We start from the raw sequence: 23,814 nt of genomic DNA, 5'->3' as shown, positions 1-23,814 counted from the left end.
TTGTTGCTGGCTGGCCTCACTTGGGAAAGAAACATAAAAGATCTTTCCTGAGAATTCATCATCGGGACATGAATCTCACGTGGACTTGGGGTTCAAAATTAAACTCTCATCTCCCCAACTTTCAAGTCAACGTTTTAACATAAAAAGTAGCCTACAACTGGCCATAACCCTAAGACATCTGACAGAAACATGCACAAAATTGCTGTGGGGAACACACCTACAATCCAGGCACACGAGAGTCCGCTGAGCGTAGATTCACAATTCAAATCGTAAAATGTGTAAGGAATCCTCCACCATAAGTGAGTGTCCCACAGGCCAGACAAACGGCAGGGTGAAAACCCAAGCACTGCAGATAATGGGAAAATTCTATCATAAATTTAGTACATTAAAACTGAATCGGTTGGGCGCAGTGGCTCACGCCTGTAATCCTAGCACTTTGGGAGGCTGAGGCGGGAGGATCTCGAGGTCAGGAGATCGAGACCACCCTAGCTAACATAGTGAAACCCCGTCTCTACTAAAAATACAAAAAAAAAAAAAAAAAAAAAAATTAGCCAGGCGTGGTGGCTCATGCCTGTCGTCCTAGCTACTCGGGAGGCTGAGGCAGGAGAATGGCATGAACCCAGGAGGCAGAGCTTGCAGTGAGCCGATATCACACCACTGCACTCCAGCCTGGGCGACAGAGTGAGACTCTGTCTCAGAAAAAAAAGAAAACAAAACAAAAAGGAATCTAAACAATTAAAAATGATCGAGAACATAAAAGCAGCAGCAAAGGTATGAGAAATGAATGCAGTGTGATGACAGTCGCACAGGCAAATTTAAAAGGGGACCAGACAAACTTTACAGAATAAAACTGTAGTCACAGGAATTACAGACTCAGTCAATGAAAGGATGAAATAGTAGGTAAATTGCTGAAAGGAGAATTAATAATACAGAAATTACCCTGAAAGCAGCCTGGAGCGAAAGGGCAATGGAAAATGGGCTGAGATTAAAATGCCATGGAAATTAGAATAGGTCCAACATACATTGAATAGGAATTCCAGAAAGATGGACCAGAGATAAAGGGTGGGAAGCCATAATTAACACAGACGGCATGGGCATCCTACTGGATACATTTTAAAAAGAGAGTCCACCCCAAAACATGTTAAAAATGACCTGAGAAAAAAGACATTTTCCTAGGAAGGCAGGACTATTAGACTGGCAACGGGATTCCCAACAACAGCTGCAGAAGCCTGAGTCTTGAGAGGTGATACCCTTCATTGTCTGCCTCTGCCTGCATGAAAAGGGAAAGAAAGGAAAGCCTCCCTGGGAAGTTTTGATGAGCGCCTGTATCCCACATGGTTTGGGAACAGAGAGAGTTATTGAGGCAGAGAAGACAGAGAAGAACAGCCTAAGAACAAAGAACATCCCCCAGAGGGTTCCCAGGGTGAAACATAATTGGTTAAAGAAATTGAAAGACAGGGCTAAGTTGGAGGAATGACAAAACATAGAGCTCTGGAATGTGAGGATGAGCTTGTCACTTTACACTTAAGAATTTTAAATGTCATGAGAATGACAAATAAATTGTCATGAGAATGACAGTAAAAATAATATTGACCACGATAACAATGTCCAAGGGCTTCCCTTGGCCGGTACCATTACTCTTATGTTCATGTGCATTTAAGGGTAGAACCACCCTAGGAGGTGGGGACTGTGGGCATCTTGGTTAACAGATGAGGCAACTGAAGTTTTAAAAAGGTGAAGCACTTGCTCCAAGTTACCAATAGAGTCAAAGGGAGAGCATAGATTTTAACTCGGGGCTTCTGGTACCAGGGCCTTAGGGTAACAATCATGATTTGACATCAGGAACAGTGCCCTCCTTGTGCAGGTCCCCAAAGAAACTGAAATCAACAGCTTCTGAAGGTACCTCCAGGCCCACAGTCCTGGGCTCAGGTGGCCATGGATTCTCCACTCTAATTGGAGTTAATGACTTAAGCATACAACTCCCCAGACAGAGATGTAGACAAATGTGAGGACATGCAGATGAGTTTGAGTTGGGATTAATCTGCAGCAGAAATCCAAATGATTAAGACTCAGTGTCATGATTCAGTAATTCTGATAAACAGAAAATAATTAGAAAAGACACTAATGGGATTGTGTTAGGTCTTAGTAAGACAAAACTTAATTTGAGCCTAAATACTTTAAAGGGGTTTTGTTAGGAAGAGCAAAATAAGAAAATATTTCCATATTTTAGGTGAAGTCTCTCTAAGTGTCTGTTATTCAGCATTATCCAAGGAAAAACTGAAATCCTCATCATGCCCAACCGGTGGGTCTCTGAGATCAGCTCAGTGTTAGCAAGGACAAGAAAAGGAGTGCGAATACCTACTTCATTCTGAGAATAATATCACAGTGTTTGTCCAAGGATAGAATATCCGTTAAGAATCTTTATGATGTGAGTTGCAGAAAGATTACTTTATACCAGTGAAAATATTATCAGAAATTGCTCAATTATGGTTAACAATAAATAGTCGGAATATTGGGATTTGGAGATTTAAACAATGCTGTATTTTAACAACTTAAGAACAAAATATCTTTTGTTTGAAATATAAGGAAACAGGCAGAAAATACACAGACAAAAGAAATATGACAATCATGGTGATCTTTATTATAAGATAAAATATATTGCTTAGAAGGAAAACAATTAGGAGTGGTAGCATGTGGTGTAGGGCAATTCAGTTTCTGAGGATTCATCTCCTGTGGTTATGAAACAGTTGAGATCTTGGTCCTCATCAGCATCCCCATAACCTCATCCCATCCGCATTCCCATAACCTCATCCCATTCCCATCCCCATCCCCTCATCCCATCCCCATCACCTCATCCCATCCCCATCCCCATAACCTCATCCTATCCCCATCCCTATAACATCATCCCATCCTTATTCCCATAACCTTAGCACGTCCCCACATCCCCATACCCTCATCCAATCTCTGTCTCCACACCTTCATCCCATCCCTGCCCCATACCCTCATCCCATCCCCATCCCCATGACATTATCCCATCTTCATTCCCATAACCTTAGCATATCCTCATCCCCATCCCCCATCCCATCCCTGTACCCATAACCTCATCCCATCTTTATCTCCGTAACCTCATCCTATCCCCATCCCCATAACCTCAGCACTTCCACATCCCCATAACCTAACACATCCCCACAACTTCGTATCACCCCTATCCCGATAACCTCATCCCATCCCCATTCCTATAACCTCAGCACACCTCCATCCCTATAACCTCAGTGCATCCCTATCTCCATAACCTCAGTGTATCCCCATCCTCATAACCTCATCCCATCCCCATTCCTAAAACCTCAGTTGATCACCATCCTCATAACCTCAGCACATACTAATCCCTATAACTTCAACCTGTCCCTATCCGCATAACCTCAGCACATCTCCTTTCCCATAGCCTCAGCACTTCCCCATCACCATAACCTTATCTCATCCCAATTCCTATAACCTCATCTGGTCCCCATAACCTCAGCACATCACCATCCCCATAACCTCATTTATTTCCATCCCCATCACCTCATCCCATCCCCATCACCTCATCCCATCCCCATCACCTCATCCCATCTCCATCACCTCATCCCATCCCCATAACCTCATCTCATCCCCATCCTTATAACCTCATCCCATCCCCATAACCTCACTCTATTTCCATCTCCATAATCTCATCCCATCCCCATCCTCATAATCTCATCCCATCCCCGTAACCTCATCCCATCCCCATAACCTCATCCCATCCCCATCCCCATAACCTCAGTGCATCCCCATCCTTATAACCTCATCTCATCCCATCCCCATAACCTCATCCCATCCCCATCCCCATAACCTCAGTGCATCCCCATCCTTATAACCTCATCTCATCCCCATCCTTATAACCTCATCTCATCCCCATCCCCATAACCTCATTCTGTTTCCGCTTCCTTAACCTCATCCCATCCCCATCCCCCTCCCCATAGCCTCAGTGCATTACCGTCCATTCTATGCCACTGCCCATTGAAAAATTTCAAAAAATTATCATAGTTTTAATGTCAGAGGGCCATGTAATCTGAAAAGGTGCTTCCCCATGTAGACTGGCAATGTCCGTAAGAACCAGTTTAATTTTCTGTTTAACCTGGTTAAGTAAAAAGCCCTGTGAACAGTCAGGTTTCACAGCGAGAGCAATGGTGATGGTGTGGTGTGTTATATAGACAATGGTTTTGGAGTCAGAGAACATCTAAGGAAAGCTAGTTCACCTTGGTTTTTTTCATCCCCTAAGACTGGTGTTGGGAGCGTTTTTTCTGTACAGGGTCAGGTCCATCAAATCTCTGTCACACACTTAGACTGTCCTTGTATCGCAAAACAGCCATACACAATACACACATACATAAATACATAAATACACACAATACATACACACAATACAATACACACAATACATAAACAAATGGATGGGGCTAGGACACCAATAAATCCTTTACTTATGGACACTGAAATTTGAATTTCATATATTTTTCACATATCACCAAATAGGATTCTTCTCTGATCTTTCTTCAACCATCAAAAAGTGTAAAAAACATTCTTAGCTTGCAGATCATATAACAACCAACAGGGAGCTGGAAGAGGCCTTAGGTCACAGCTTGTAGCACTTTGAGCTAAGATAATGCTCCTTGTGGCCGTGGGTCAGTTTGTCTCTGTCAACGTGCTGTTCCCATGCATGGACACACAGCAGATGCTCAGTAAATATCTGTTGGATGGACGAATGAACGAGGCGAAGGGAAAGTGAACAACTCACAGAGTTTTTTGCATTTCACATGAAGCAGTGCATGTGGAGGCAGAAGGAAGTCCATAAAAAGTGGTGCCCATCATTATACATGAATTGATCGCATGTGGTTTGATGCTTACAGCATTCTGCCCTCCCCCTGCCATTGCTCTGTAAAACAACAACTCGATCTATATACACATTTTTAGGTCTCAAGTTTTCAACAGCAAATTTTGAAAATGCTAATTTCTTTTTCTCTGACATCAAATCAACGAGGATGCGATGAGGGCCTACTATGCTCTGGGCATATTTCTTTATCACCTTTCAGCAGAAGGGGGTGTATGTCAGCCAGCAACCCTGAAAAGAGAGAGGGTAAATAAAGCCTCAATAATTTTCTGACCTATATTTGAACGTGGGTTAAGCCACTCATAAAACGGGCATTAAGGGGCTTATGCCTAAGTCACTGAGCAATATCCTGAGATGTGTATGCATCTCTTCCTAACTTTTGATTTTCTGCGACTTCGAAGGCTCCAAGGTAATTTGATACAGGAGGCAGGGACATAAAACAAGGATGGGTCAAGAAAAGAGATCTAGAATGGGGGACTCGGAAGGCTGTTACTGCTACAACTAGGAAAAACACGCTCTCTGCAATTTTTCTGTGTGTGAAATTCAACAGTTTATAAATGTCCCTGGAGCATTCCTATCACATGGATCGAAGTACAGTCAGCCCGATTCAAGAGCTGGAATCAATTTCCTTCTTTTCTATAGGACATTTTTCAATAGATGTTTGTTTTTAATAGCAGATGGGGGAATCAATCTTAGAAATGCTAAAGAAAAATTTGAGAGTTGCCAGCATAAATGGCACTGCAAAGTGGTCGATGGTAACACTTGTAGAAAACAATCCAAGTAACATATTCTTGGTAATGAAAAGTGATGTCATCCGGAAAAACAAATGGCTGTGTTCCTCCTTCTCAACTTAATAAAGATTTGGTAAGTTTTCTCAAAGTTGACAAGGTTGCGCTCAGGTCCTAATCTGGTCTTCTAATTATCTGGCAATTTTAACCCCACCAGAGATTTCAAGCAGGTGTAATCTGTGTTGATTTAGACCTAAATGACTTAGTAGCTACAGTAGAAGGAAGTACTTTGACGAAAGAGAAAAAACATTGTGAGACTAAAGAAAATTATTTTGTAAGTGGAATGAGATATAAATATTAATGTATATAAAATAAACATATTTCATATGTATATTTTTCATTTTGTACCGTTGTCTGCTACTGCTGAGAATGTTGCATCATTTGACTCAAGACAGAAAAGAATAAGCAAAGGAAAGACAATCTTAAATCCCATGGGATACATATCTGTGGGAGCTGAAACAATCTTCCATTTTCCAATGGTGAATCCTGCAATAACTTGAATAGAGGCAGCATACTGGGCAAGTGGTGTGGAAACAAGAGGTTGGCAAAAATAATAGAAACACACCGGCAAAAGAATTAAGAGAAAAAACACCGCTGCCAATCACAGCTACAGGTTCTAAAGTGCAATTGTAAAAATGATAACTTAGCATTCTCTTTTTCTCCTCTATCACTGAGTTTTATCTCAAACTTGTACTGTTTACAAGTCAAAACAAGCTTTTGGCAACAGCCATGCCAACTCAATCATCTCTGAAAATCAAGCTGTGCTCCAGCTAGCAAGAAAGACTCTAGGGTGACACTTTTGGGGGCGGGGGGCATACGGGCTTGTAATGCACAGGAGAGAAGAGACTACGCTTGTTTTACTTCTTTCTTCTTCTTCTTTATCTTGAATTTCGCCCATGAGGCACTAGAAATGTAGCTGTCTTTTTGTCTTGATGTCTTCAGATATGAGAGGTATCTTAGGTACAAATCGTAATTGGATAGATTGGCGTTTTAGAACTACTACATATTTGATTTCTCTTGGGAATGAAACTTTAAAGTTTAAATGATGTTCTGAGTATCTGCCACACCCTTAACCACCTCCTGAATAACATTTCGGTCATCTTTCAACGCATGGTAAATATCATAAAACAGTGATTTCTTCCTGTTCTCTCCCTCCCTTCTTTTGCCTCTCCTTTCTTCCTTCTCTTTCTTTCTTCCCTCCCTCCCTCTCTCTGTCCTCACTTTCTTCCTTCTCTTTCTTCCTTCTTTTTTCCCTCCCTTCCTTCCTTCCTTTTTCTTTTTCAATATCCTAGCCAGAACTCACTGGACTAGGGACTGACTGCTGAAACAAAGATGATCCCCATAATCTGGTCAGCAAGCCCTGAGTGGCCAGGTGCAAGAGCTCTGCCCAGTGGATACCTCTCATGCTAGATAAAGGCTAAAAGGCCAATCTGACCCTCCCTAAAGAAGATAAAAGCTTGCTTAAGTATGCCCAAAATGCTGAACAAATTGTCTCACGTGTCCTATGTAGCTGGGTTCATAAATTCAGAAAAATGGCAACTGAAGCCACACATGAAATTTAAAAGAACAGCAACGAAAAGGCAAACAAATGTGACAAAGTATGCTACACTTGTTTCACCAAATCTGTGTTACATGGCACAGAACCTGGAACGAAGTCACCAGAGTATTTTATTCCATTAAAATGCACCAATGTTGCATGGCTTCTTTATGGAACTGGTTATCTTGGGAAGTGGGATGTGGTCTCAGTGGTGACCTTATGACTAAACAAGCCCAGGTCACTGCAAGCTACTCCCTAAACGGACTATTCAGACAGGCCACGGGAGTACCTGCCTCCACTTGTTGTAAAGTTGCTTTTGTCTAACATAACTTTAGATTCTAAAGGGTATCAGATGGAATGTCAACATTCTTTGCAGCAAATTGTGATGGAAAGCCGAGTACTTTTAATCATGTTGTCGAAACCAAAATAAGCCAATGTATCAAGTTGTTTCTTCACAATGTGGTTTAATTACATGAGAATCATCCCCACCAGAAAAAATAAGTGCTTGAAGAAGCACTTTTCTTAATCACACCAAACCTGGTTAATAGTGTTTGCCTTGAGATAAAATGAGTAATTACAAAGCTCATTAGAAGCCAACAGAGAAACAACTAATAGGAAGGGATCCCCAGATGATGTGGAAGAGAAAGATAAATCTGTCACCAGTATGTATAAGGCAAACATAATGGATCCCATTGGCATCCTGAAAAGCCAAGGACCAGGGTTTCAGGGTGAGCTGCCTCAAAGCCCTGGGAAATTCTTTAGAGTTTCCTAAGAATAGTCAGAGATAACCCTTCTGTGGATGGTTCTTTCCCTTTTCTCTTCGCCCAGGCACTGACCAAAGAGAATAGTGAATTATTACTTCAATTAAATTCTCTTTTTAGCTCAACTAGCTGTACACAGGATTTCTGAGCATGAAATGTAATTAAGTTTCAGCTAAGATAATTTTGGTAAATTCACGAAAGGGCCTATAGGCAGCCAAGAAAAATATGTTTTAAAAATATTTAAGGGTGAAAAAATTATATAAAGTTAAACAAAAAAGCAGATTATGGAGACCATCCCTCAAGATGGTTTAAAAAATGCATTTTATCCCACTATTTTCTTGAAATAAGAAACAATAGCGATGGGGGAAAAAAGCTATATCATCAATGAAAAAGGAGGACAAAACACCAACAAGACACCTGCTGAATATTTTGAAATCTGGACAGGAAGAGGCAGACAGTGGATGGTAACATAGCTTCCCCAAGCCCCTAGATTTCCTGAAAGCAGTGAGGTCAAATTGGAGGGCCTCCTCACCCAGGCTGGCCAGGAAAGATTCAAGATGCCTAGTGACATTTAAATTCCAGATAACAAGTATTTTTTATATAACAATGTACCAACTATTGCATGAGATATACTTATACAAAAAGTATTCATTCATCATTTGATATTTACATTTAACTGGTCTCTGCACTTTATTAAACTGTGTTTATAGCAAAGGAAGAAATTGGACTGATTAACAATGGGCTTTGCTTTATAGTGTTTTTAGTTGTTTAGTTGACTGTCAATCTACATAAATAAGGAAATTTCACTTAAAAATTTAGGCCAGACACAGTGGCTCTCGCCTGTAATCCCTGAACTTTGGGAGGCTGAGGTGGGCGGATCACTTAAGGTCAGAAATTCGAGACCAACCTGGCCAACATAGTGAAACCCCACCTCTACTAAAAATACTAAAACTAGCTGGGCATGGTGGGCTGTGCCTGTAATCCTAGCTACTCAGGAGGCTGAGGCAGGAGAATCCCTGAATCACTTGAACCCGGGAGGCCGATGTTGCAGTGAGCTGAGATTGTGCCACTGCACTCTAGCCTGGGTGACAGAGTGAGACTCCATCTCAAAAAAACAAAAACAAAACCTTTAGATCCTTTAGATCTCTGGCTCCTTTTGAAAAATTTTAGAATATGCCCACACTGGGCCACCACTCCTGCACGACACCAGCAGGCTGGGGAGTTTTGACCATCATTTTGAATGTAATCTTCATGCTCAAGCTTGCTTGTTTGCTTTCAGTATACATGCCCCATTTAATTCATTTGCATTACTACTTAGCTCTTGGAAGTGATTGTTCTGTTTGTGTTTGGACATCTCTCCTTTGAATCTGCAGGTGTCAGTAGCAGGAAGCTAGGAATGTCCCTTTAGCAACTTGGTGCCACAGTAGAAGATCTAGAAGATCACCAATGCCCCCTTTTTGGCCTCTGTGGTGCTGGGGCTGGAGCCTCCAGGCTAAAGAAATTGGCTTCTAGTGTGGAAAAGGAAGTCAGTGCTATGGGAGCAGGCAGCTGTGACTTCAGAGCCTTACTAAGAGGTACATTGCTGTCTTGAATGACAAAAACTCAGGGATGTCTCAAGGCAAAGAAGTGAAAACAAAGTATAAGAACAACCAAGACCTCCAAGACCAACATGGCCTCTGGAGACAGTTTCAGGTAATACAGCAGCCCTTACCATTTTATTTTTGCTGATTTCCCTGTTTTAAATTAAACAGCAAAATTTTTTTACATTAAAATAGCAAGTCTGGGCGCGGTGGCTCACGCCTGTAATCCCAGCACTTTGGGAGGCCGAGGCAGGCGGATCACCTGAGGTCAGGAGTTCGATGAGGTGAAAACTCGTCTCCACTAAAAATACAAAATTAGTCAGGCGTGGTGGCAGATTCCTGTAATCCCAGCTAACTGGGAGGCTGAGGCAGGAGAATCGTTTGAACCTGGGAGGCGGAGGTTGCAGTGAGCCAAGATCGCACCACTGCACTCCAGCCTAGATGACAGAGCAAGACTCCGTCTGGGGGGGAAAAAAAAAAAAAGAAAAAGCATGCACAGAATCATCGTTTTTCTGTAGAAGGTAATTGATCTATTTCTCCTTTATCTGCACATATGCTAGAGAGAGACGCTGGGAGTGGGCATGATTAACTACTGTGGGTGAGAGATCAGATGATGATTTTCAGTATCTTCCTTTGAATTTTTCTGTATGAGTTGAATTTTATAGGATGCGTTATCATTTTTATAAAAATATTAAAGACGTTATTCTTGAGTATAAAGAATCATCTATAACTATCCCCAAATATATATGAATATAGAAAAATAAAAGACTGGTTACCCCAAAATGTTAATATTGGTCATCGCTGGGTGATAAGACTACAAATGGTTTTTATTTTTGCATTGTTTGTTTTCCATATGGCCCACAATTCATATGCATTAATTTCACTTTTAAAACACAATAAATAATATATCTTAAAAGAAAGTGAAAAATTTCCACACCAAAATTCCTGAATAGGGGGCAAAGTGTGAGCTCTTTTGGTCTAAGCTAGACGGGTTGTAAATGTGATAAAAAGGGAAAATGTCTTTCATTCTTTTTAATGATTATTCTGAAGTCTAATATGCCCAAGTCTCTCTCCTAAGAAACCATTTCCCCTTCTAATGGCTCTGTGTAGATCAATAAATCTGTCCTTTTCACAAAATTATTTCAGCTTTGTTCCCACCTACCCTAATTTTATTTGGAGAGACCAGAAAGCCATTGGAACCATCCTCCTTCTTGAAGTTAATGTATTCATTAGTTATAATTGCCTCCAAAATGTCCTCACCAATCTTAGTCTCCTAGTTACTTAATGGTTTTGATTGGATGTAGAACACTTTTATCTGGGTTAATTTACTATTCATAGTACAATGATGGAGTATTCATTTTGTTACCCAGATTACAGCTGTAAATGGAGTTATATATCATCCACGGGAAAGCTACATGGGAGCTTAGTGTTAAAATGCCTTTCAGGCATCTTAAAGTCAAAAACAGCATTCCTGACAAAACTTTGTCATTTTCAACATTTTCTGCCCAAACTTGAGGTTGTCATTGCCCTTATGTGAATGAATGTGCTTGTCAAACCTGGGCTGTCCTCTTCCATGACCCCTTTACAGCAATCCTCCAAGATTTGAGGTTTATTGTGACCACAGGCAAGAAATAATCTACCATAAGGATGCAAAGATGAGAGTCCAGGAATCCAAGATATGTGGAATTCATGGGGATGCCTGGATTTGCTGGGACATAGATGTTCTTAGAATTTCCCAGGACTCTGGCTCAGAACCTGACCTCCTGCCTACCAAGGTATCTAGAGTCTACCCAGATCCCCATTTAAAATCTAGTTGTTGCAGTCCTGACTGTTGCTACATAGATCATATCTAAGGATTTAATTCTGCTGGACTTAAGACCTGTTCTGGCTATGTTACAATCGCACCTAAATTTCACCTCCACACAAACCCCAGGTAATTTAGCCCCCCTGCCTTTGCTCTAAAATCAGAATCCTCTACTTAGAATACTTTCTGCAACAGTGGAGACAGGCAAGTCTCCATTCTAACCAATTGAAAACTACTTTCCCCAGTCTCCTCTGAAACTCTTAGTTCTGCCATGTGAAACAACGGCACACAATTTCTACCCCCATTCCGTCCACTGACCGTGAGAATGTCTGAAAACAGGAGTACTCCTCTCCTTGGCCTGGAATGTGTCTCCACTAGAGGTCTCGCCATCTGAGTCATGGTCCAGGCCGGGATTGCTATCAGAAGTAAATTGAGGCCCGACATCCAGGAGGAATCTGGAGGGGCTTCTATGGCCTGTTCTCCAATGGATCCATCTGCTACTCATTCCTGGGGTTCCCCCACAAACAGCTGGTGGGATTGTTGATATTGAGAAGGGACCCATAGGGTAAACGAGATGGCAGCTGAAAGCCTCAACCATCCAACGGAATGATCCAGGATCTCGAGTGTCTGCAAGAACCCACTGAGCTCTGAGAGCCAGAAAAGGCTTCCTGGTGCAATTGGGGCAAAATTCCTTGCAGGACAGGATGACAATGGAATTGCAAATAGCCTTCTTTCCCTAATGGTGTATCTATCATTAAATAAGCTGCAAAGAAATGTCAGCATTTCTTATCCGTGCATAGGAGCCTGTAGTCTTTGGGTATTTGAAGAATGAACTCGTACATAAGGATACATACACACAAAAATATACTATGACATTGTTGCCTGGCCAAAAAAAAAAAAAAAAACTGAAGATGAAGCGAATGTCCATCAAAGGGCCAAAAGTCGCTAAACTATATTCACAGAAAAATTAGTATGCAATAATATTTTGAACATTTTATCTATACTTGATTGGAGGGATTCCTAAATGAAATATGCTGTTTGACACTCAAAAAAAGACGGAGGAAAGTATTAATACATACATAGAAATAATATGTGTGTGTGATATGTTGAAAGATTTGCTTGAAAAAAATAGAGTCACCAAAAAGTTTGGCAGGGGGTTATATTAGGGTGTTGGGGACTCAGGAGGTTTTTGCTTTATTTTGTATTTATATGTTGTGCAATTTTTAAACTAATGAGCAACAACTAGTTACACAATGAGAAGGAAAAATACTGAGTGTTGAGGGAATGAATCAAGTATGTTTGGCAACAATAGGATAGATACTAGGTCTTGCAGCCTGCAGGCTGGGAACTACAGGGTCCCTAACCAGCTTCCTGTGTGGAGAGAATCTTCCAGCACAGAGCTGTCCAGATTCTGAGTATTCAAGAAACAGAGACACAGGACCAGAGGTCCAACCTGGAAATGTTTAGTGAGTACAGAATGATCATGTTTCCTCCTAACCCCTTCTCTGAGCCATCAGCCTCTCCAACAATCATCTGGGTATTTGGGAAACCTAACATTTTGCAAAACCTGAAGGACTGTTTTCCTTTTGTAAATAAGAGAGCCAGATTCCCACTGGAATAGCAATCCAAAACACACAGAAACATCTGTTTGAATAAGGAGACGTTTGTTGGGCATGTTCAGAAGGCAAGAGTCAGTTGCTGATTAGATATGGACATCGAAGACCCCCACTCTGGTGGTGCAGACAGTGTGGGATGTTGATTAGTGTCTAGGGAGGCTGCACACATCTCCCCAAAACCCTCCAAGGTCCTGTGTCCTCTTGGTGCCAAAATTAGTTCACCTAGGGTGAGAAAGTCCACTCCTTCTCAATTTTCAGAGAAACAACCCCATCAGACCAGAATTGTCAATAGGCCCCCACATCAGCCCTCCCATCTTTGGGGAGTAATTATTGCTCTGAAGATGCATCTCACCGGATGGTAACTGTCACAGATGTTCTGTTCTGTGCATTTTCCAATTTTAATTGAAGGAAAGTACCTAATTATCTTGGAGAAGCAGTCATTATACACTGGCTTCAGGCTGGCCTTTTGCAAGAGATGACTCCAGAGTTTCTTGGGGCAGTCAATATGTTACCCAGTCATTACAGACTGTGATTTCCAAGGGAGCAGACAGCTCCAGACCCAGGATCGGCACCAGCCCTGGCTGCGGCTGCAGGGGAGGAAGGTGCCTGTCATACTTCCCAAGAAGTCAACTGAACACAATATTGATAACTAGTGAACTGCAACATCTCTGTGACCCTCGATACCAACAGGAAGGGTAATGTGTGTCTGTGCACTGTGAGCAGAGAGGTCTGTGCTGTAATTTTTCTCCATGGCTGTGGTTAGTTTAAAGCAGATAGGGGAAGGGGAAGCATATGGCAATTGATATAGTCTATATAAATGCCTGGGGCTCTAAGATGGGGGTTTTGATATCGTATGTGCACAAAATAACGTGCACATGCATACATTTATGATGCATGCAAATGAAAGGTCAGGGCCTCCCACTGGGGCCAAAAAACACATTTGATGTTGGACAGCCTGGGGAACATGCCCACGTTTTAAAATGCAAAGCTGCTGCAACAAACAAATGGAAAAACTCAAAATATCAGCCTTACCTGAAACGATTACAACAGCAGAATTTCAGGAGCATAACGAAGGCCAAAATCAACAACAATAACAAAATAAATCCAAAACCAAGGGAATGGGCACCATCATGGCCCGTGCATTCCCTTGAATGAGGAATCCATAAAAGTGAATGAAAAGGGTAGTAGTCAGAAGCGTCACCAAGAGGGTGAATAGCACATGTGGGAGGTGGCCCTCGGCTTTGCTCACTTGGTGATGTGCAGCCGTCTTTTCAAAGGGCACACTGACCTTGAGATGGGGTTGTGATGAGAGACTAGGCGCTGATTGTCAGCAACTGCAGAGATGTTCCCGGGCTCAGCCGGTTAAAATTTCTATTATCTCTACCCCAGGCTTCCAGAATATTTCCAAACCTGCTTCCATCCAGACAGTCCTCTGCTCCCCTCCTTCCACCTCTGTCTCTGAACTCCAGGGCCCTCACTGAGCTGGCCTGGCCCTGGTATCTCCACCTTCTGCTCCTTTACCCATTGCCACGGACTCTCTAACCTGGCCCTTTAGGTGTGTTCACCCTCCCATAATATGATCCCCGCCCCTGCCCCGTGCTCCCTCCAGGAACCCTGCTGACTCTGCAGGACCCTCCCCAGGAAGCCCTCTCTGATGGACACCACAGGCATTGCTCTCCCTGAGTACAGCTTAGAGCTTTGCTGTCTCCCTGCCCATCCTGTTGCCTTGGCACCCAGCTGGGCCTCAGGACAGCTGCCCTGGTGCTGTTCATTTACTACCCTGGTAGCCATGGCCTGAGTTCATCAAGCTCTTACTAAGTTCCATCTACTACCACATTCAGTGCTCACAACAGCACCTGAAAATGCCCATTCCACAGATGAGATAGCTGAGACTCAGGGGGGATAAGGGAGAGTCAGAGGCAGGCAACTGTCTCGGAAGCATCCCTTGCAACCACCAAACAGTGCCACCACAGCACTTTTCCGTGTCACATCTGTGTCCACTCACTCATCAGAACCAAAGGGCCAACTCCTGGAGGGGAGGGGATGCAACATCTCCTCTGTTGTATCCAACATGTCCCTCTGCAAGCACCATGAGGGTCAGGTCCCCTATGCTACCCTTGGCCCCTGTGATGTTTAATCTTAAGTGGCAACTTGATTGGATCAAAGGATACAAAGTATTGTTCCTGGGTGTGTCTGTAAGGGTGTTGCCAAAGGAGATTAACACTTGAGTCAGAGAACTGGGAGAGGCAGACCTCCCCTCAATGTGGGTGGGCACCACTCAATCAGCTGCCAGATGGTTAGAATAAAGCAGGCAGAAGAAGGTGGAAGAAACTGACTTGCTGAGTCGTCCAGCCTTCATCTTTCTCCCGAGCTGGACGCTTCCTGCCCCCAAACATCGGACTCCAAGTTCTTCGGCTTTTGGACTCTGGGGCTTACACTAGTGGATTCCCAGGGACTCTCAGGCTTTCGGCCAGAGACTGTTGCTCCCTACTTTTGAGGTTTTGGGACTTGGAATGAGCCACTACTGGCTTCCTTGCTCCTCAGCCTGCATTCAGCCTATCGTGGAACTTTACTTTGTGATGGTGTGAGTCAGTTCTCCTTAATAAACTCCCTTTCCTTATATACGTCTATCCTATTAGATCTGTCCCTGTAGAGAACCCTGCCTAATACAGCCACCAACTGACCTCATGTGCCAGGTAGAGTCTTCTGTTTTCTCTTCATGTGACATGGAGTTAGGTGACTGGACACAAACTACCTGAATCTGCAGGAGCTAAGCCCCCCAGGCCACTTCCTCCCCCCCGCCCCCCACCAGGCCACAGGAGCTAACCTCCTTCCCTGGTCACTTCCTTCCCCCTCCCCCACCCCCAGGCCACAGGAGCTAACCTCCTTCCCTGGCTACTTCCTTCCCCCTCCCCTGGCCACTTCCTTCCCCCTCCCCCACCCCCAGGCCACAGGAGCTAACCCCCTTCCCTGGCCACTTCCTTCCCCCTCCCCTGCCCCCAAACCACAGGAGCTAACCCCCTTCCCTGGCCACTTCCTTCCCCCTCCCCCACCTCCAGGCCGCAGGAGCTAACCCCCTTCCCTGGCTACTTCCTTCCCCCTCCCCCGCCCCCAAACCACAGGAGCTAACCTCCTTCCCTGGCCACTTCCTTCCCCCTCCCCCACCCCCAGGCCACAGGAGCTAACCCCCTTCCCTGGCCACTTCCTCCCCCTCCCCCGCCCCCAAACCACAGGAGCTAACCCCCTTCCCTGGCTACTTCCTTCCCCCTCCCCCGCCCCCAAACCACAGGAGCTAACCCCCTTCCCTGGCTACTTCCTTCCCCCTCCCCCGCCCCCAAACCACAGGAGCTAACCTCCTTCCCTGGCCACTTCCTTCCCCCTCCCCCACCCCCAGGCCACAGGAGCTAACCCCCTTCCCTGGCCACTTCCTCCCCCTCGCCCCCGCCAGGCCACAGGAGCTAACCCCCTTCCCTGGCTACTTCCTTCTCCCTCCCCTGGCCACTTCCTTCCCCCTCCCCCGCCCCCAGGCCACAGGAGCTAACCCCCACCCCCAGGCCACTTCCTCCCTTCCAGCCTCACTGCCTTTAAGACTTAGGATGCTGAAGTTGCCAGTTCCAGGAGCGCTTCCCTCCCTCCTTGGACCTCAGGCTCCTCCTCAGGCTCCTCCACGTACCCCGGGATGATGGTTAATACTGAGTGTCCACCTGATTGGATTGAAGGATACAAAGTATTGCTCCTGGGTGTGTCTGGGAGGGTCCTGCCAAAGGAGATTCACATTTGAGTCAGCAGACTGGGAAGACAGACTCACCGTCAATGTGGTGGGTACCGTCTAATCAGCTGCCAGCATGGCTGGGATAAAGCAGGCAGAGGAACGTGGAAGGACTAGACTGGCTGAGTCTTCTGGCCTCCATCTTTCTCCCGTGCTGGATGCTTGGATGCTTCCTATCCTCAAACATCGGACTCCAAGTTCTTCGGCTTTTGGAATCTTGGACTTATACCAGTAGTTTGCCAGAGTCTCAGGCCTTTGGCCTCAGACTGAAGGCTGCACTGTTGACTTCCCTAGTTTTGAGGTTTTGGGACTTGAACTGGCTGCCTTCCCCCGAACTTGCAGACGGCCTATTGTGGGATTTCCCCTTGTGATCGTATAAATCAAGTCTCCCTAATAAACTCCCCTTGATATATACATTTATTCTTTTAATGTCCCTCTAAAGCACCCTGACTAATACACCCATCACCACTGCACCTGCTGCCCTGGGTTGTGGAACCACCTGGCCCTCAGTGTATTACCCTGTGGACCCTATGTCCCGGTGTGGGGCAGCACTTGGGTTCTGTATCTTCACCCTCACCCTACTGTCTAGCATAGCATTTGACACTTAGAGGTGCCAGCAATGAGTTTTAACACTCTTTTGATGCAGAACAGCGATGCAGAAAAGAACAGGTGTCATCCTCGTCCAGTGGGATGAGCTTTCCCAAGTGCAGTATGCTCACGGAGCAGCCCCCAGTCACAACCTGGACAGTTCAGCCCGCAAAGTCCCTCCAGCGCTCAGTCCCTCGAGTGGTTGGGAGGCTTTGGGGCTTTGCTCCAAGAGTGCAGCTTCCAGAGCCAGACCGACCTCGGTGGAATCTAGACTCTTCCCAGAGCCAGACAGATGTCGGTGAGAATCTAAACTCTTCCCAGAGCCAGACAGATGTTGGTGAGAATCTAAACTCTTCCCAGAGCCAGACTGACCTCGGTGGGAATCTAGACTCTTCTCAGAGCCAGACAGACCTTGGTGGGAATCTAGACTCTTCCCCTTCTCCGCCACTTGTTCCCCTTCTCAGATTCTTGGGCAAAACAGGGGTGCACAGGCCTCCTCTGAGCCTGTACTTACCCTCTATCAGCAGCACTGGTTGAGAGCCTCCCAGGCCCCACCCTGTGTGGTCGCCGCATAGCTAATGAAGAACCGGCCAACCCTGCCTTGGCCATCTGGATGCAGACCACCCAGGGCGATCAGAGAGACACGCGACATCTTCATAAGCCTCATAATTAGCGCTTCAAAAGAAATAAGCTAGGTATGGTAACAGAGAATTGCAAGGGAAGGCTGCTTGAGAGAACTTGGGCCGTGGAATTAAAGCCAAGACCTGAGATAGGTCAGTGGGGCCAGGTGTGGTCCAGCAAGGGTTGGGGGAGCCTGTTAGCTGGGGATGTCACACCTTGAGGCCCTCCCAGGATAGAGACCAGGGCGGCTCAACACCAGAAACTGGCATTAGGTCAGTGTGACGGGACCAGAACTGAGTGAGGGAGAGTGACGGGAGAAGGTGGGAGAGACCCAGCCCCCTCCACAGGTTCCCTGGCCTATGGAGTCGCGGTGACAGACAACAGGCCCCGTACTGATATATTAGCTCTGCCTCTCCTTTCAAGCCATAAGCCCTACACACGTCCCTTCCCCAGCACTAGATCTCAGCCAAGGCCAGGCTTCCCTGATGAGCGTGTGCTGGCCTCAGTGACGCACTGAGAACCCAGGATGTCAAGGGGAAGATCGAATCTGTAATCGGCCCAGACTGGGGTCATTATGGGCGGTCATTATCTCATCCCAAGCCAGCCTTCACATGCAGACAGCTTGAAAGAGCTCCCGCTATATCTTGGCAGTCCACTGATTTAACAAGTCAGAGGCACGTCTGGGAGAGAGCTTCTCATGGTAGCCAGTGCATCCAGAAGCCAAAAGCAGGAGTCTAATTGTTTCAATAGAAATAGACACCAAGGCCAAGAGGCTTAAATATGGTACCATGTATACTGCTCAGGTGATGGGTGCATCTCACAAATCACCACTAAAGAACTTACTCATGTAACCAGATACCACTCGTACCCCAATAACTTATGGGAAAAACTAGACACAAAGGGCACTGGCCAAGCTTCCAGCCATGATTGACTTTCACCTGGAAGGTGAGAGACCTGGCACGAGATGGGCCCCACTGCCTCCTCTGGACTCTCAGCCCCAGCCCCGCCCCCAGCTGCATCGCTGGATCTCCCATAACCCACAGGAGTTCCTACTGCCACTGGGAAAATCAGTCTGCCTCCCTGTTTATTGTGATAACTCCCATTTTTACAGAAAAGACAATCATATGACCAAAAAATCTGTTTCCTCAAATTATAAGAACATATCTCTATTTATCCACGTCAAAAGAACTCCTGAAACAAAGAACATTAGGCTTGTCACATTGGCATTACCCACATTCTCCCCGCCAGGGCTGCTTTTATTTAGTCATTCAGCAAACACTTACTGAGCTGAGTGCTCAATCCTAGCCAAGCAGTGATTCTGGTTCTGGAAAATGGCAGAGAACAAAAAGTACAAAAGTCCTGCCCTCATAACACTTGTATTCTGGTGATGGAAGACAGAAAATACATGAATGTACAAGTAAACAAATACATGAATAAATCATTAGCCCATCCTTTGATCAGCACACGTGTCATGGGGTGAATATGTTGTGGATGATGAGTAGACAAGCCAGGCGCCACAATTTTAAAGGCATTGCTCAGAAAGAGGCTGCTGGAGAGGAAGACCCCCTTGGGGGAAGGCAGGAAGGAGGCGGGCAGTAAACCGTGCAGACTTTTCTGAAGAGCACTCCCCGAAGAGGGCAGAGGGAGCTGCAGATGTTCTGGGTCGGAGCTGGCCTGGCACACTCAGGAGACAGCAGGAAGGGCAGGCACTATGGCCCTGTGGCTGAGGGGAGGAGGTAAGGTCAGAGCCTTGTCAGCCACTGAGTAGACACTGACTTCCAGTCAAGTGGACAGGAGGCCGCTGAGCTTTGATCAAGTGCAATCAAGGCTACAGGTTCACTGTGTTCCTGCAGGAAAAGAAACCCGGAAGCAGGGGGCCCAGCTGGGTGGCCCATGCAGTCCTTCAGATAACAGCATGGTGGCTTGGCCCCTGGCGACGGTGGTGGAGGTGCTGGCAGTGCCCCTGGTTGGAAGGTAGAGCTGGCGGGACTTCCTAACAGAGAAGTCAAGCTTGGAATAAAAGACACTTGAAAGTACTGATCCGAGCACCCGGAAGAAAGGCAATGCTTGAAGTGCTGGCCGGGGCAAGGCTAGAGGTGCCTGTTAAGGAGAAGCCTGTTATCCTCTCCAAAGCAGTTGCCAAGGAGGCGGCCAGAAATGCACCTTGGGAGACCAGGGAGGAGGTCCCTGGAATGAAATAGGAATCCATGATGCAGATGAGGTCATCTAGCAGGAGTACCTGGGGGAGGAAAGAGGCCCAAGGACCGCAGCTGTGCATGCTTCTGGGAGATGGGAGAAGAGCAAAGGCAGAATGTTCCAGAAACCCAATGAGAAAACACTTCAGGGAGAGGGTGGCAGTTGACCCCCATCCAGTGCTGCAAGAACATGAGAAGATGAGGATGCATTGCTTCCTGGATCTGGGAATGTGGAAATCCCAGGAGCTACTCGTGCCTGGGACTGAAGGCTGAGGGGCACACATGCCTGATTGAAGAGAATTCCAAAGAAAAGGGGAGGAAACAAGAGCGACCCCTGGAGGCGTATCTCTGGGCAGAGCAGGGAGACCATGCAGGGCTTGGAGGGGGAGCCCTGGCCAGGGGCGGAAGCAGCAGTGCTGAGTGGCCTCTAGCCCTCAGTTCTCCTCTGATGGCTTTGCCTATCTCACAGGACGCCTTTCTGCAGAGCCTCGTTGGAAAGCAGCTTAAAGCTGTATTTTCATAGCATGTTGCCTAAGATGGAAAAGTGCAATCCACCCATTTCAGAGGAGGGTGGCCATGAAAGGAAGGAGGGTGGATGAGGCACCCCTGGGAGAAGCCCCGTCCCCATAACTGGCATTCATTCCTGGCTCCCCAATTCCCAGCTCCCTCCAAGGCTCTGCCTTACTCAAGCGTATTTTCTCATTGAGTTCTTCCATCATTTATTCCTGAAATCCCTCTTGTTAGAATCTAATCCATAGACCACTGTGTCTCGCAAATCCTTTCCACGTCCTCCTTTCTTCGCCCCTCCCTCAGGTGGAGTGTTCCTCCCCAGCCCCCAGTTCCCCACCGTTGCTAACTGTATGGATGAACGCTGCTCCACCTTCACCACCTGCAGTAGGGAGGGAGAGAGGAGAGTGCGAGAGGAGAGTGGCAGGAAGAGAGGGGGCGTGGAGCCTGTACTGGGTGAAACAGCATTAACAGAAGAGTCACCTTGGCCCTCCCTGCTCACCCCTACCCATCCCAACGCCTGCTTCCTCTCCTGCTCCCAGCTCTCAAGGGATGTGGCTCTGCTCTCTCAAACTGGGTCTCCTGAGAGTTTTCTGAATGCTTCTCCTCCCCTTTTCGGTTAAACTACTTGGAGTGGGTTCTCTCTTATGTCCAAAGAAATCCTATGATGGTGAATGGAAATGGAAGGTGGTGAGGTTTGGGCAAAAGGGGACCCCTGTACCCAGAGCTCCCTTTCCCCATCATTTGCCCAGCACCCAGCAGACCCCAGCCGGGGTTTTAATTCAGTCCCCCAAGCCATTGTGGCCTTGCTTCATTAGCTTAGCACATGAAACCTCCCTTTGGGACAGGAACGAAGACTCAGAGGCTATTTCTCCTCACTGTACAGCCCCCATGGGGAGGGCCAGGGGTGAGGCTGTCAATGCTTTAGGACCTTGGGGAGACTCCCACTCCAGGACGATGTCAGGTCAGGAAATGCTGGGACTCAGCAGCTCTGCCATCCCATGTAAGTCCCCTAACCTCTCTGATCAGCCGTTTTCTCTCTTGTTAAATTGGGAATACAGCCTCCTCCTCATTGGTGGCTGTAAGGGTTTCTTTTTTTTCTTCTTCTTCTTCTTTTTGAGACGGAGTCTCGCTCTGTCGCCCAGGCTGGAGTGCAGTGGCTGGAGCTCAGCTCACTGCAAGCTCCACCTCCCGGGTTTACGCCATTCTCCTGCCTCAGCCTCCCGAGTAGCTGGGACTACAGGCGCCCGCCACCGCGCCCGGCTAGGTTTTTTGGTGTTTTTTTTTTTTGTATTTTTTAGTAGAGACGGGGTTTCAATGTGTTAGCCAGGATGGTCTCGATCTCCTGACCTTGTGATCCACCCGTCTCAGCCTCCCAAAGTGCAGGGATTACAGGCTCGAGCCACCGTGCCCGGCCTACTGTGAGGGTTTCATGAGAAGTCTGATGAAGCCCCTAGCATGAAGGAGGCTCACAATTATGGGTAGTTATTCCAGTCTTTTTTTTTTCTAATCTACTATTTTCTGGAACTCAGTCTGGGAAAATATGTGGCAGGCACTTTGCACCATCCTATCCCACTTACCCCTTACTCCAGTGCTGGCAGGCAGCTCATAATCCCCATTGTACAGGAGGGCAAACTGAGGCAGCTTCTTGGTCCTTTGGCAGAACCCAGTGTCTGTCTTGGTCAGGATGCAAACCACCGCCTTTCCTATCAACACTGTCCCACCCAGACTGGCACTGGGGAGGGTGGCCCTTGTACTCAGTGGCCAGAGATTGCACTCAAAATCCTTGACCTGACATAATATCATCTGCCCAAATTCAAATACGTGTGGAACATACTTGCCCTGCACATAAAGCTGTTTCTACAGGCGTGTACTCAACTCATATGTTTCCCTGAGAAAATCAAGAACAGCCTTTTATTTTCATCAGGAACTCACGCTTGTGACCTTAAGCCACTGCATAGTACTTGATTAGCTGACTGAGGAGGAAATGAACACGGTAACATTTGACCTTTAAAGAGTATCTGATACCAAATGAAAAATACTCGGTGCAGGAAAAGAAATCCATCTGGGCTCCTGCTTCATTGCTTTGTGTCTCTTTTGCTATCTCCTTCAGTTTGGGCTCAAAACATTTTCTTGTTTGGAAATCTCCTAGAATCATCCACATTGGACAAGATTGGGCCTGGGGTCACTCTTTGGACAGGGCCATTTGGACCTCCCATGGGATGGAGGGCAGGAGAGTCCGGGGTGAGTTGGGTGGGCTCCAGAGGCACCTGCCCCGTGTCCACACCGGCTGCTGCAGAACGCATCTGAGTGCATCACGGGGCAGCTCTGAGCTCCTCATTTGTAAGAGGAGGACGGTGGTGCTCCTGCCAAGCACCTTCATTTAGTGAACGAAATGAGACAAGGCTGTGTCAGGCCCACGGGAAACACCGAGCCCATGCAGGGTCCTCTTGACTCAGTCCCCAAAGACCCAAAGCGCAGGGCCAGAAGCCGTGGCCGCTGCCCTCTCAACTGCCATGTGTGCACGAAGCACCTGGGGACCTTATTAACATATACATTTCCAGTCATCAGGTCTGGGGCTCTGCCAGAGACTGATTTCTAACAGGCTCCCAGGTGATACAGAGGCTGTCTTTCTGGCCACGCTTTGGGCACCAGGGATGTGCACAGCCCAAATCCACTGTTTTTCCAGGCTGCAGAAGTGTGAGCTACCTCATGTCTGGGCCAGCAGTGAGGAATGCTGGACCTGATCCTGGACCCCCTCCCCATCCTAGAACTCCTCCAGGAACCAGACCTTCAGACAGAGGCAGCTGTAAGTCTCTGAGCAGTCGCTGCTCCCCTGCAGGCAGGGGATCCTCACTGGGTTCGCTGCTGCCCCTGCCATTGTGGTGGAGGTGCGGGGACAGCTCCCTCGTGGCTGTTTTTATTTTAGCTCCTGTGCATCTTATTCACGATTCATCAATCTCTCATACATCCAACACCAGTATTGCTCTTCTTGTAGGCAAAGCAGTTGGCCAGATCTCGTTGTTCACCAGGACACCAGGGTTTTGTGTCCTCAAATCGGTCTCCTACCCTGAGTCTCACCCCTGACTGTAGATCATTTTCATCCGGAATCCAGAGAAACAGCGACAGTGATTGCAGGCAT

Source organism: Macaca mulatta, chromosome 10 (assembly GCF_049350105.2).
Source record: "Macaca mulatta isolate MMU2019108-1 chromosome 10, T2T-MMU8v2.0, whole genome shotgun sequence".
Classification (NCBI taxonomy): domain Eukaryota; kingdom Metazoa; phylum Chordata; class Mammalia; order Primates; family Cercopithecidae; genus Macaca; species Macaca mulatta.
The sequence above is the reverse complement of the archived record's forward strand: the minus strand, read 5'-3'. Positions refer to the sequence as shown.